Genomic DNA, 13,342 nt, shown 5'->3' with positions numbered 1-13,342 from the left:
TACAATTAACTTTGTGTGAGAAACTGAACAAAATCTAGATTATTATTCACAGCTTGAACTATATGCTACTTATGTTCTCTGAAATGCTCAAATCCCATTGTGCATCAAAAAGAGGTCAGTGCCATTGTTCTTGTATTAACCAAATATGATTTGGCAAGTTTTCAATATGCACATAAACACGATTTGAGAAGTTGGTGGAAATAAACCATTTCAAACCATTTCAGTGCTGTTTCCTTCAAAGACTATCAAATGGAAAATAATACCAGAAAAAAACAAAACTCCACCATAATTGCCCCTCTGTCAAGACATGAAAGTGGCCAAATGGAGCATAATAGTGTCTTTTCATAGACAGCACCGATAGAATGTTCCTGTCACTGAAAGTTTTGTAGTTCTATATCTCTGGAACAATTGTTCTTTAACCCCTTGCTCATCACCCCCAATTTTGGCAAGTGCTGCATACATGAAATGCCCAAAATAAAAAGGTTACTGCTCATAAGTAATTCTGAATAGAAACATAACACACATACATTTAGAAAGCCAACCCTTGAGAGTTTATAGTTCAAGACTCAAAATTAACCAGACTGTTATTAATATTGAGATATATAAGCTCAAACATATTTTGAACTAAAATAATCTGGGATCACCAGTGATCCCTGTCAGGTAAGGGGTTAAAATGTTTTTAGCTGACACAAATCTGACACGCTGACCGTAAAACACAAAATGATGTCTCTTGCTTTCACATCGACTAAGGTAAGGTGACATGTTTGGTTAGTTGTAGCTTTTCCTCAACTGTCCAACTTAATTTACAGCACAATGGGAAATTGTTTTGAAGGAGATGTTAACAAAATAAACTAAAATGGTGTTCTGCACTGCCTTTTTTAACCGGTGAACTGTACATTGAATCTTAACATTGCACAAGCCCAAGCAGCCCGCTCTCAGTTCCACCAGCCTTGCTGGCAGTCTGCAGCCTTTTTCTAGAATATTCCATGATTTAACTGTGTTTGATTTCCTGGATGCACAAATACCTGTGAGACCAATGACCTCATATCACAATAACACCATCTTACAAAGAAAAAGTTTGTCATGGTTCTGTACTTTGACAAGTTGCTCACAACTTTTTGTACACATTCTGTGCATATATGTCTGCAACAGTAGCTCCTATTCTTTGAATTGCATGACAGGTGGTATACTGAGATAACTCTTAATTATTTTACATGTATCCTGTTCATGTTGTTTCAATAGTTTGCTGGATGAATATGTTGTCATCTAGACTTGTTTTAGCTGTGTTTTTCATTCATATTCCATCAAACGTCAGATCAGGTTGGGGTGCAAGTCTTGTAAGATTTGTCCATTCACAGTGAAATATACACAGTACCTCCAAATGAAAGAAGGGCTCATATTACAGCACAGATGAGGGTTTAAACGATGATTCGTCACATAATGAATAAATGATCAATTCAATAAAAGAATAGAAATCTACATATCCATGAGCAGTTTTTGAAGTGAGAAAATAGTTTAATCTCGGATCAACACATAATAACACCCTTGTGTATTTTTGCCTTACATTTGAATACAGACAATATATATATGAGGACTGAGTTATTAGTAAGTTTCATGAGGCAGAACTGCTCTCTTCTGTGTTTGTAATGTAGTCAATCAGTGCTTATTGGCTCTTGTTTAGCTCTTTTCGCGTGCACGTGTGTGTGTGGGGAGGTTGTAATCAGAACATACCCATAAATATGTTAATTAATATAGTTTATGTTGATGTTGTAATGTGTGAAGTGACACATTTTTAACTAAAACAGTATATAAGGAAAGGAAAGGAAAGGAAAGGAAAGGAAAGGAAAGGAAAGGAAAGGAAAGGAGGATTTGACTAGATTGTGGAAAGTTGGCATTAGATCTCTAGGATAAGTGGGATGGATGGATGGACGCACCAATGAATCAAGCACAATAAGAAGGAACATGCATGTTTATTAATATATTTTTATATAATGTTGCAGCTTTGTTGATTGAATATTGTATTGTGAGGAAAAGCAAATTTAACATCATCTCTGTCAGAAGATGTAATCTCTGTGCTTTGATACATGAGGATATTTCATGAGTTTTCCAATGCAGGCCAATCCCAGTGCAGAGTCAATAGCATTTAGCATCTCAAGGTCTCTCTGTTTTGTAAAAGGGGTCATGAACTGAGAAATCAAATTTTCCTTTTTTTTCCGCTTTTGACATATAAGAGGTCATCATACTATAATAATATCCTGTACGTTTCAGAACTGAAAACTTCCTTGTTAGTCCAAAAACAGCTTTTATTGTAACCAAGCCCAGAGAACGACTCGTTGTGGAATGTGCCTATTTATGACATCATAGATAAGTGAAAGACCGCCTCTGCTGAAGATCAACGCCTAGTTCATCGTCACAACTTTGGCCCCACCCACTGGCATGTTAGTGAGATGACAAGGAGAGAAGAGCGATACAGGATCACTGGACTGAAAATAACAGTACCTTACAAAGGATACTAATGCTAGGAATGTGGTTATTTATTTTCAACTATGTGAATGTCTCAGTTGAGCAATTATTTATTTGTATTCAGTACATTTCACTGTGGATTCTTTGGTAAATCAGTCGCAATTTCAGCACAGGCTTTGCAAACAGACTTTTACGATATGGACTTGACAGTAATGCGACAACATGTAAGTTACTGTGTTAATTCTAATGCCTGGTCTGTGGTCAGTGATTTCTGAAATGTAATGATTCATGTTCAGTCAGATGTTTTTTGTCTGTGTCAGTAAATCAAACCAGGGACTAAACGGTCAACTTCACATTGTTTCTATTAGTAGGATGAAAATAATCTGTTATTTAAACTGTGATCAAATTATATATTGAAAGTGATCAAAGTGCGCTCCCTTTACAATCGCTGGAGCTGTCAGTCAAACGGCGTGAGATTATCAATGACTGAGTTCAGGACACTCGCCACACCTCCCGTTATAATCAACGAATCTCTTATTTACATTTACATTGTTTGCACTGTTAGTTATGATGAAAGCATTTATTAGTGTGCAGAAATCGAGTTGCAATGACAAGATCACCTCATTCATGATGCGCTCAACATGTCTGTTATCGGCTACAATGCTATCACTGCAACCTTTCATGCCACAATCTAAATATAATACTATAATCAACACTTTTAACGATTAGTTAACCTTCAGAGCTGTAATAGTAAAAATGTGCTAAAAGTTTCCTGTTCCACATGTAATACTAGCTATTTTTTAATGCTATGATGTTAGCCAATCCCAGCAGTGGGTGTTTACACTGAAGTCTCACAGCAGACACGCCCCTTCAAACAGAGCGTTCAAATCAGCTAAAATCAGGGTAGGAAAATGCCTTTGATTTCTAAATTATGACAAATTTTCTATGTAAAAACCATGCTAACATTATAAGTGCACCCCAGGAAACATTATAAAAGAATGCAGTTCATGACCCCTTCAAAGACTTCTGTTTCTGAGTTTGGAAAAGGTTGTTAAAACTTCCAATGTACGAATGAGTGGATGGCTTAGGTGTCTGTTTCCTACATTGTCATTTTTAACCCAATCAAATAACAAGGTGGTATTTTAAAGAAGTTGTAAGTGGCACAGGGATTGTGGCCAAATCAAAGATGATAAACATGTCAGATGACATTTTGATCCAGTTTATCTGCAGAAGAAAAAAAAAAAAAAAAAAAAAACAGATGGCAAGAGGAAATGGGCCTCAGGTCGTAAGACTGCTTACATTAGTAGAAGTCAGCAATCCTGCAGTGAAGCATAAGTAGAGACCAGGTGTGCAAAAAGAAAACATCAAGAGCTAAAGTCATAGCAATTATAGAAAATATAACTGTTTTTTAAATCAATATTGACAAGATTATTTAGGAAAAAAGTGTACACCTATATTTAAGTTTTGAGACATGTTATCTGTGATATAATTGTTCATTTTGTCAAAGTGCTAATTACAAAGTAAATTTAAGCATGATATTTCTGGTGACATTTGCTTAGTAAGTGCAAGAACTGTTTTCTTGCAGGGCTTTTAATTAAACTGAGTTAAGGGTAGACACCACTTAATCTTTAAATATTAAACCCTAGACTTGAAATCACATTAGGCTTGCTAACTTCTAGGTAACCAAGTCTTCAGCTAAAATAATTTTGTCCCTAAGGTTGTTTGATTTTAGAGACCAGAAATATTTCATGGATTGTGTATGGTGAATGTGTAGTTAATAAAACAAACATTCAGACTGTAAGAAGAAAACTTTGTATCTCAATAGTCAATGTAATTGTGTATTTCAAGTTAACTTGTCTTAAGATAAGACACAAAAGTAACTTGATTCAACTGAAAACCTTGATGTCATAGACTTCATCCACCATTCACAAACATGTTCAGAATAAAGTAGGCCTCATTCTTGAAAACAAGCGTTCTTAAAGCAGTTCTGACGTAAATTTTAGGATTCATGAAAGTGCTTGTATTTTCAAATTGTTGGTAGCCAGGAAAGAAATTTGCACCTGCTTCCTACCACGCTTAAATGGAATGTAAATCATCTGAATGTTTTGTGTTCTTTTAGGCAAACTTGTGACACTGAATTTTGATTATAATATGTACCATGATAATATTTAACAAGTTCGTTTGCCCATAGGTAATCTTAAATTATTGGGGTTACATGTATTTGGCTTGCTGTCACAGTGAATGGGCTCAAGGAAGCGGCTTCAACTCAAGCTCTGGTATATACCCCAGGGACTACTAGTAGTCTAGTAGCCAGCCCATAGAGCCCCATTGTGAACCCGGAAATGTTGAGTACACCAAAGTTTTATTGCAGAAATGTGAAGTATGGGTCCCCAGCATACAGAAACTGCCGGATGCTAATTTACATATGTTGAGCAATTTGCATAATTAGTAGGGGTGTAACGGTACACAAAAATCACGGTTCGGTACGTACCTCGGTTTTAAAGTCACGGTTCGGTTTATTTTCGGTACAGTAAGGGAAAGAAATGCAAACATTAAACTGCAGGTTGTTTATTACTATAAACTTTTTTTAACAATTTGTTTACACTTTTTTAAACACTTTTTAATAAAATATAATAAAATAGATATAAAATAAAAAAAAGAATAAGAAATAAAATACTGCTGCAAAGTTCTCCACTAAATAAAATACTCTCAGTCTCTATCACATAATAAAATATAATGAAATATATAAATAAATAACTATGATTACAGTGCAGCATTACCAATCCCAGCTTGTAGGCCTGCCCATATTTAAAAATTAAGGCTGGGAATCGATAAAAAAAAAAAAGAACTAATTAATTGCACAATTTGCTGTAATTAATTGCAATTCCTCCAAGCTTGTAATCATCAATAATTAAACTTATAATCACCTAATTAAATGAAACACGGGGAAAAAAGGAACAGAAAATAGCCCTATATTAAAATAATATTAAACATAAATATATCAATGTATTATTATTTTTCAATAATCAATCAACATAATCAATGTAAGATTTTTTTTTTTTTTTACTTTTTTACTAATTATCAAAATAAAATATAGTCCAAAGCTATAGTACAAAGCTATTATTACCAGAGCATGTGATCAGAGCAGGTCATTTTACCATTGTTGCCCAGCATGACTATACCAGCTCAGCAAACAGAAGTGTACTAGTGAGAAATTTCACCTTATTTGAGCGGACTTTGCTTTTCCAGTGCGTGATCGGTACATGATTGGAGCGTTTGGGCCGTTAACGACAGAGTAGAACGCGCAGCGCAAACACGGAGTCGAACATTGAGCAGAGAGCGCAGCGCGCCGACACACACACACACACACACACACACACACACACACACACACACACACACGGAACGGAGAGTGTGGCGGCGCACATGGAGCGGAAAAGCTTTTTTCCGCCCTGCAGTCGATTTCATTGGTTTAGGTTACAGTGACGACGGGTAAAACTTTAGAATCAGCTGCAGGGCGGGATTTGTGCTGAACGCGGAGACTTCCGCCACTTAATATGTTTGTGTGGAAACACGAAAATGTACCTATGTTCCGCACACAAAATATTGCATTCAGTCATTCGGTACACACGTGCACCGAACCGAAAGCCCTGTACCGAAACGGTCCGGTACGAATACACGTACCGTTACACCCCTAATAATTAGCATAATTAGCATTATTAGCTTAATCGTCCATTTTGACCACATAATTTGCACTGTATGGCCAATATCTACAATATGTGAGTAGTTTTAGAGGATGCAGCGGATGCTGATTTCATTTCTGGCACTTTCAGAATTCAAAATGGTAATTCTATAAAAAAATTGTATAAATTTAGACATTTTAGATTCATTTCGGACAAAATTTTAGGTTATTTTCATGGTAAACACAATAATCTCACATTTCAGAATCACAAGAGCTCTTGCTCTTTGATGTGAATGTTGCTAACCTAAATTTGTTTACATTTCTTGAGGTCCAGTCATGTTTTTATGCAAATAAGCTGTTGCAGCTAGCTGTTGTAGTTGTAATAAGTAGGGTGAATTCAGGTTAATTGGGGCATTTTTTGCCATTGAGATGACAGAAAAAAAAGTGTCCCAATCAACCTGAATGTTGTTGTAAAGCAAGGGAGCATAGTTTTAAAGTCAAAATTCACCTTGCAAATATTTTTTTTCTTATATCGCCTTAAAGCTGTAGTCTACGATGTTGAAAATCGGTCGAGAAAGCCTGAGACAGTTGTGAAGTTTTAAAAAACTCATCCCGCCCCTCCACACACACCCCCCTCCCTTCTGTGCTACCTGATCCCTCCCACCGGGAAACGACCTAAACAACGTCACTCAGTCAAGCTGTGATCACCGGTAGTAAACATTGGCGCATCTTGTTCAAATTCCGATCGGCTCGAACAGAAACTGAATATATACTGAAATATATTCAAGCACTTCAAGAAATATAATCACTTTGACCCGTGATAGGCGATGCTAAACGGCTAACATTCCAATGCCGACCGGCAGCATAAGCATGTTGTCAGACTGATAAAAAGCTATTATGTAACACCTCACACCATAAAAGTAAAAAATAAATGCTTACCTGCTCAACAAAAAGTCAGCCGTGTCAGCGTCGTTTTTTTTGGTTTGTTTTTTCTCCATTGCTGAGCTGATGCTACTTTGCTAGCTACCATAGACTGTCAGCTGCTTGCCCGCGAAATTTCATGACGCAGGAGGGGGGCGGGGTGGGGTGCGGTGGGGTGGAGACGCGAGCGTCAAGAGGAGCGGGGGATTGGATGAGAGCAGTTGACCAATGTAAGCTGTCCGGCCGGACAGCTTACATTGGTCAACTTCTCTGCAGCTGTACACCCAATAGAGTGAATGGATTTTTTTCATTCTTTTTTCTCTTCATATTGTTAGGACTGTACTGTAGAACCATAACCAGCATCTAAACGAGGTTATTAATAATGAACAATCTTTGAAATCGTAGACCATAGCTTTAATATTTGTACAAAAGTCAGTCAAGGGATTTAATGTTGACATTTTAATGTTGATATTACTTATGTTTTCACATTAAGATAAAAGGTAGACAGTTATAATGAGGGTATTGTTCAATACATTGTGAATTTCTAGTCAGATCCATTTTGTGGGTGAATCTGGTGTTCTAAAATTAGTTACCATTATTTTAAAATTTCGGATTCTTCTTTTTTTAAAATTCAGACTACTTGTGGTTTGATAAGGAAATGATTAAAAACAATCGATATGCAGTGTTATTGCTGCTTTCTCAAGTTGTTGTGGAGGATTATTTAACCATTAAACTCTAGGGTTAAGTACTTTCAAAACAAAGAGAGATGGTTTGATCAGGTCGAAATGTTGGGAAAGAAGTGTCTGTTTGCTCCATGCAGTGCCAAAGATAGTGACTTTAAAATATCTGGGTCCAAAGGAATCGCTACCATGCTAATTAAGAGCTCGGAGACTAGGGATGGGTATCGTTAAGGTTTTAACGGTATTACTACTCTTACCGATACTCCTTATCGATCCGGTACTTCAACGGTATTCTTATCGGTTCTTTTTGTTATATTAAAAAAAAAGGAAAAAATAATAATCATTTAGAATAGAATTAATATTGCTTTATATTTTGAAATGTAAAATAAATATCTTCAGCAAAAGAAAAAGCAATGCTTTAACAAAACAAATAAAACATGTATGTTATGCAGAAGGGTGCAGGCTTTTGTGTTTTATATTCAGAAGACATAGGACACCAAAAACAAAGTACAAACACATGGTCAAACAAAAAAAAAAAGTATACAATAAAACAAATATACAAATTATATCCCCAGTGCTTTAATTTCAGTAATGTCTACTGACGTTACTGTTCAGGAGTAATATGGGCTAAAAAGACATCTAATAAAGTCAGATGTAAAATAACACTGCATAGTTTATCATAGATAGATTAAAGCTTATAAAAGCCAAAATTATTTATTCAAGAGCTGCGACTGATTTTGCGACTGACTGACCTGCAATCGTCAGCAGGTTTATTAGACTGCTGCCTCTTTAAGACCAAATACAGATCTAATCCAATCATTATTACGCATCATATTTTCTCCCAGCTATTTACGCCCATTTAAGACATAAACTGTATTTAAGTGAATAAACTGTTTAAGTGAATCTCCAAGATGGCCATTTTGACATATTTTTGTGTATATTTGATCGTTTATGTGGTGAAACCATAGACTGTAAAAAAAATATGGACGTAGTGTCCGTGACGTCACCCGTAGGTTTCTGAAGAGCATTTTTGAAGCCTAAAGTGGGCGGAGCCGGCCGTCGCCATTTTGGCCTTGCGTCACTCCCGGATAACAGAAAATGGGCAAAGAGGCTGAGGACTCCTCCTGAGGAGCCTGGCTATCTGAAATCACGCCCACCTAGCTCGACGTGATCGAGTTAGCTCAGGCTGGGGAGGTAAAGCTATAACGTTATGCTACTGACAGTACCAAGTCTGCGACTGCACAGTGCCTTGCGCTAAAGTGACAGTTGATGATGTAAAGCCAATTAAAAGTTCCTGTTTATGCCTTTCGAAATAGTATAATAGTTAAAAGACATGGCTACAAGTGAGACTGTGTATCGTGATTCTGTACTATTCTGCTAGTTGAAAATGTATTATGCAGTAACTTAATATTACTCTGAGAGAGTGTGTGACAGTGATTTATGTGCATAATGTTATTTTGTTATGTTATGTTATGTCAGTCACTCTTTTTTATAGTCTATGGTCCGTCAGCGTGGCATCGCTCGTCAAGTTCGTATTCAGTCCATTTTAAATTCTGATTTTGGCCGCCTCTCAAATGGGTTAAACCATAGATATATTGCCTATGAAGTTCAAGTAAATGCGCTAGAAAATCCACGCTCATTCAAGGATGTGCATTTATTGCATGGACAGAGAAAGCGCCGACACCTGCAGGATTTCACCTGACGGTACATAAGCATATTATAATCTATCTGTTCCGTGAGAGCAGAACGAACGAGCCTTTTTTTACGTTTTTAAATCTGAAAATTCCAAAAAGCAACGAAATTGTCAGACATCCCATTAGTGCATGTTCACAGAGGAAAACAACTGAAATACAGCGCTGGTTGTTCTCTCGAACGATACTCGACGACAACAACGAAATCCTAAGCCGTGGGCGAAGTAATGGGTGTATTAAATTGTATGAAATAATCCCAAAAAAAAGCACAAAACACTGCAGAGATAGCAAGTTCAGCAGCTAACATTTGCTGAGGTGAAGTGACGGCTAGTAACAGCAGACAAACGGCTAGCATTGACATCAGCGGCAATCCACCTGTCACTCAAGTGGCCACACCCTTAGAACTTTAAATATTAAAGGAGTCATAACCTGCAATTTTCACTTTTCCACGAGAATCAATGTATGTTATGATTGCCTAACGATTATACACTGGCCGGGAAGCCGATATTTAAAAGTGAAGCGTTTGTTTACCTTAGGGTAAATAAACCAGCGCGCGTGCACGCGCACTCAAATACGAGATTTTGATTTCAGCCCCGTCTTGACGTCATGACGGGGCAGGATATACCATATATGGACACCGCAAACCTATGCCGCGGGAAGCCCGCCCCTCTCCCCCTCATATTCAGTTCAGTCGAGAAAGATGGAGAAACGAGTACACACCTGAGTTGCTCTGTGGTTGACTGCCACAAACAACATGTAAATGTGTTTTCTCTACCAAAAACGGACCAAACTATCAGGGACCAGTGGATGAAATTCATTTTTAATGACGCTGTCCCAACAACCCTTTCAACTGGCTTATCGTTAGGAGTCTGCGCTAAACATTTCACACAGGAATCATACACAAATGTGGGGCAATATCAGGCGAAGTTGGCCTCGAAGCTCTGTTTGGAAAAAGGTGCAATTCCAACCATCAGAGACTTGCCTGAAATTGAAACGGTAAGACTGAGTTTTTATTGCTCTACTGTGTGTAACAAGCAGCAGCTAACTGCTAATGCGGCTATTGTATGCTAGCGGGAGTATTAGCTTCGAGGTAAACATGGGGAATGGCTGCTAACGTTACTTTGCAAACAACAAATGACTGAGATCATCATGAATTCGGCTATTGTATATTGCCGGTCGCGGCCAGGGGTGCGTTTCCCGAAAGCATCGTTGGCCAACTATGGTCGCAAGTTCATCGCAATGTCCATTGAACTCTATTGGTAACGACGGAACTTGCGACCATAGTTGGCCAACGATGCTTTCGGGAAACGCACCCCTGGTCGGGTTCATTCATAACTTGCGCCATGATGTCATTTTGGAATGATATGCTAAAGCGTTACCTGCGTTGTCAACCCCCCTCCTTCCTGCCACCAATCAACGCGCCCCTCATTTGCATTATTAAAATGACCGTCCACGACAGCCAAAATATCGCATCAGATCTCGCGAGACAATAATGCCTTCAGAAATAAGGGTCTGAGGAGCTCTGTGTTTATTTTTTTTTCCACTTTTCTTTTTTAGAAGGGCCTGAAAGACTATAATACAGCAGTAGGTATCCAAGGTAATACTAGGTTATGACTCCTTTAATCAACTAAACGGATGAGTTATAAAAAAATTCACCCCCCTCACAGTTGTTATGAAGGGCTGTATAGACCAAAGCCACATAGAGAACCAGGCTGTAAACATGTTTTTTTCTGCTGTAAAGTTGGTAATTTTAACATGGGGGGGATACAGCTTTGACTCACTTGTGCAGCCAGCCTCAAGCGGCCAGTCGATGAATTGCAGTTTAACTCACTTCCGTGTTGGTTTCAAGGGAGAGACGGGGAGGTTGCCGCTTGGGTGAAACGCAAATTATTGCTGTGGTCCTTTTTTGGACCACGCCCCCCCTAGGTAACCTTTGCGACGGAGCGTGTATATAAGGCGAGAGGTACGGTAAAACAGGTATTGCGTCATACCCAGCGATCGCACTTCCGGCGTCTCGTTGCGCTGCACGAGGGGTATGTATGGGTGTTTTCTTCGTGGTTTTCCGTGTGGTAGATGCTAAAAGTCCTTTTTACATGTTTGTTGTCTGCTAACAGTAATTTCGGTTGGGCTGGCGTTCGGTTGAGTGCTTGTTGCACCCACAGATGGTCAACAACCGTTGCTTTGCCGTTGCGCTCCGCTGTATGTGCGAACTGCATGTGATGCCTTTGTGGGTGATTTCTGCCGTCGGCATGTGATCGAATAGAGTGGTGGCTGCCGAATAGATGATGTCTTTTGCACGATTTGGTACGTATAACCTTCTACTTCTCTTTGGCCCTCATAAAGGTAAATGGGGTTATAATTCTTTTGTGTGTTTTAGGAGTTTAAACCATTCTGTGAGTAGGCCTGTTTGGCTTCCGGTTTGCATCCTGCAACATCTTTGATTTCAGCATGGCTTGCACCTTCAACACTGCTGTTTTGCTTTAATTTTGTTTTGTTTAATGATTTGAGTTGTATTTTGTTACTTTGCCTTTTCTTTTCGTTTTGTTTTCTATTCCTTTGTTGTGTTCTCATTTGTTTTCTTTCTTTATTTACTTCTGTCTTTAACAATTGCTTTGCTTTCGTTAAATGCATGTTTTGCATCCGTTAAGTTTGCATTGCATTCGGTAACGCTGGTTTTGCCTTTATTGTTTTTTCTTATATTCATTTCTTTTGTATTTATTGTTTTTTTTGTTTTGGCTTCATTTATTTTGCTTTACATTTGGTAACGCCGGCTTTGTATTTATTAACTTGTCCTGTTATTTTGTTTTGCTCATTCCTTTATTGCAATCAGTAACGTTATTTTGCCTTTATGGTTTTGTTTTTGTTTTCCTTGATTTGTTGCAAACTTGGTCAGTGTTGCTTTCATTGATTTTGGTTTGCCAAATTGATGTTTGGTTTGCTGTAATTGATTATTTTTTGGTAATTGTAACCCGTTTGTTTTTGTGTTTTTGTATTCAGTCGTTCGTTGACAATTCTTTTTTTGTTGTAACTTTTCTCTTTTTCGTGTACTGGAGCTGGGGCCTGGAGAGGGCAGGCTGACCCTTCCCGTGTGGTTATCTCACTGTTCACCAGAGTGGCGTGGAGTTGCCTTGAATCCTTTGGAGGGTGTGAGTGTGGTTTGGGGCACGTGTGTGGTTATTATCATTATTACTACTACGGGCATTCTTGAAGCCCGGTGTCAAGCCTGCCACCCTAGTGGTAAGCCCCAGCTCTTTTGTTGTGGTGTTTGTTTTTGTTTCTCTTTTCTTGTTTGTTTTGCAGCAGGTGGTGTTGCTTGCTTTGTGGAATCTTCTTGCTGTTACGTGTGATTCATTGAACGAGACAATTTTTAATAATTTTTTTGTTTAATAAAGATGTACAAGTTTTATACAAGGTACCCATGCCTCTTGGTCATTTCCTTAGAAATCGAACCTGTGCCCCTTGGGCTTTTCCCAGAGTTAGTTCTGGGTGGCGTAGTCGTTATCTTTTTGGAATTAGTAATATCATTTAGAAATTTAAGTGCTGCTGTTCGCCCTTGTGATACCTCTAATTGCCACATTTAGATGCACACACGAAGCCCAAAATATGCGTAGCTTGTCTCGTTGCGGTGTGTTTCGGAGCGCGCGCCGCATTTGGAACAGCGTCTATTGCGTCAATTTTGGTACTTTTAATATCAAACGCATCCCGCAGTTTAGCAACAGTATAGACCAGGGGTTTTCAAACTTTTTGTGTGTGTGGACCACTATTTGTAATCAAGAATTTTCACGGACCACCTCATAATACACACAATAAATTCCACTAGAAACAAACCTTGTTGTATTATTTTAATTTAATACTGTGAAGCTGCTTTGATACAATCTGTATTCTGAAAAGCGCTATACAAATAT

At 38.2% G+C, this 13,342-nt stretch overlaps 1 protein-coding gene and 1 long non-coding RNA gene across 2 annotated transcripts in view; both read left to right on the top strand.

The window, feature by feature from the left end:
• Nucleotides 1-13,342, top strand: part of LOC307148928 (CUB and sushi domain-containing protein 1) — an 838,966-nt gene that overhangs the window by 464,473 nt on the left and 361,151 nt on the right. The window lies entirely within an intron of this gene.
• On the top strand, nucleotides 11,424-11,902 carry LOC307148938. The gene is made up of 3 exons (XR_013819502.1): nucleotides 11,424-11,470; nucleotides 11,552-11,741; nucleotides 11,815-11,902. It is a non-coding gene; the product is annotated as an uncharacterized lncRNA (long non-coding RNA).

The sequence above is a fragment of the Squalius cephalus genome (genome assembly GCF_949319135.1).
Source record: "Squalius cephalus genome assembly, chromosome: 21".
In the NCBI taxonomy this organism is placed as follows: Eukaryota; Metazoa; Chordata; class Actinopteri; order Cypriniformes; family Leuciscidae; genus Squalius; species Squalius cephalus.
The sequence above is the reverse complement of the archived record's forward strand: the minus strand, read 5'-3'. Positions and strand labels throughout refer to the sequence as shown.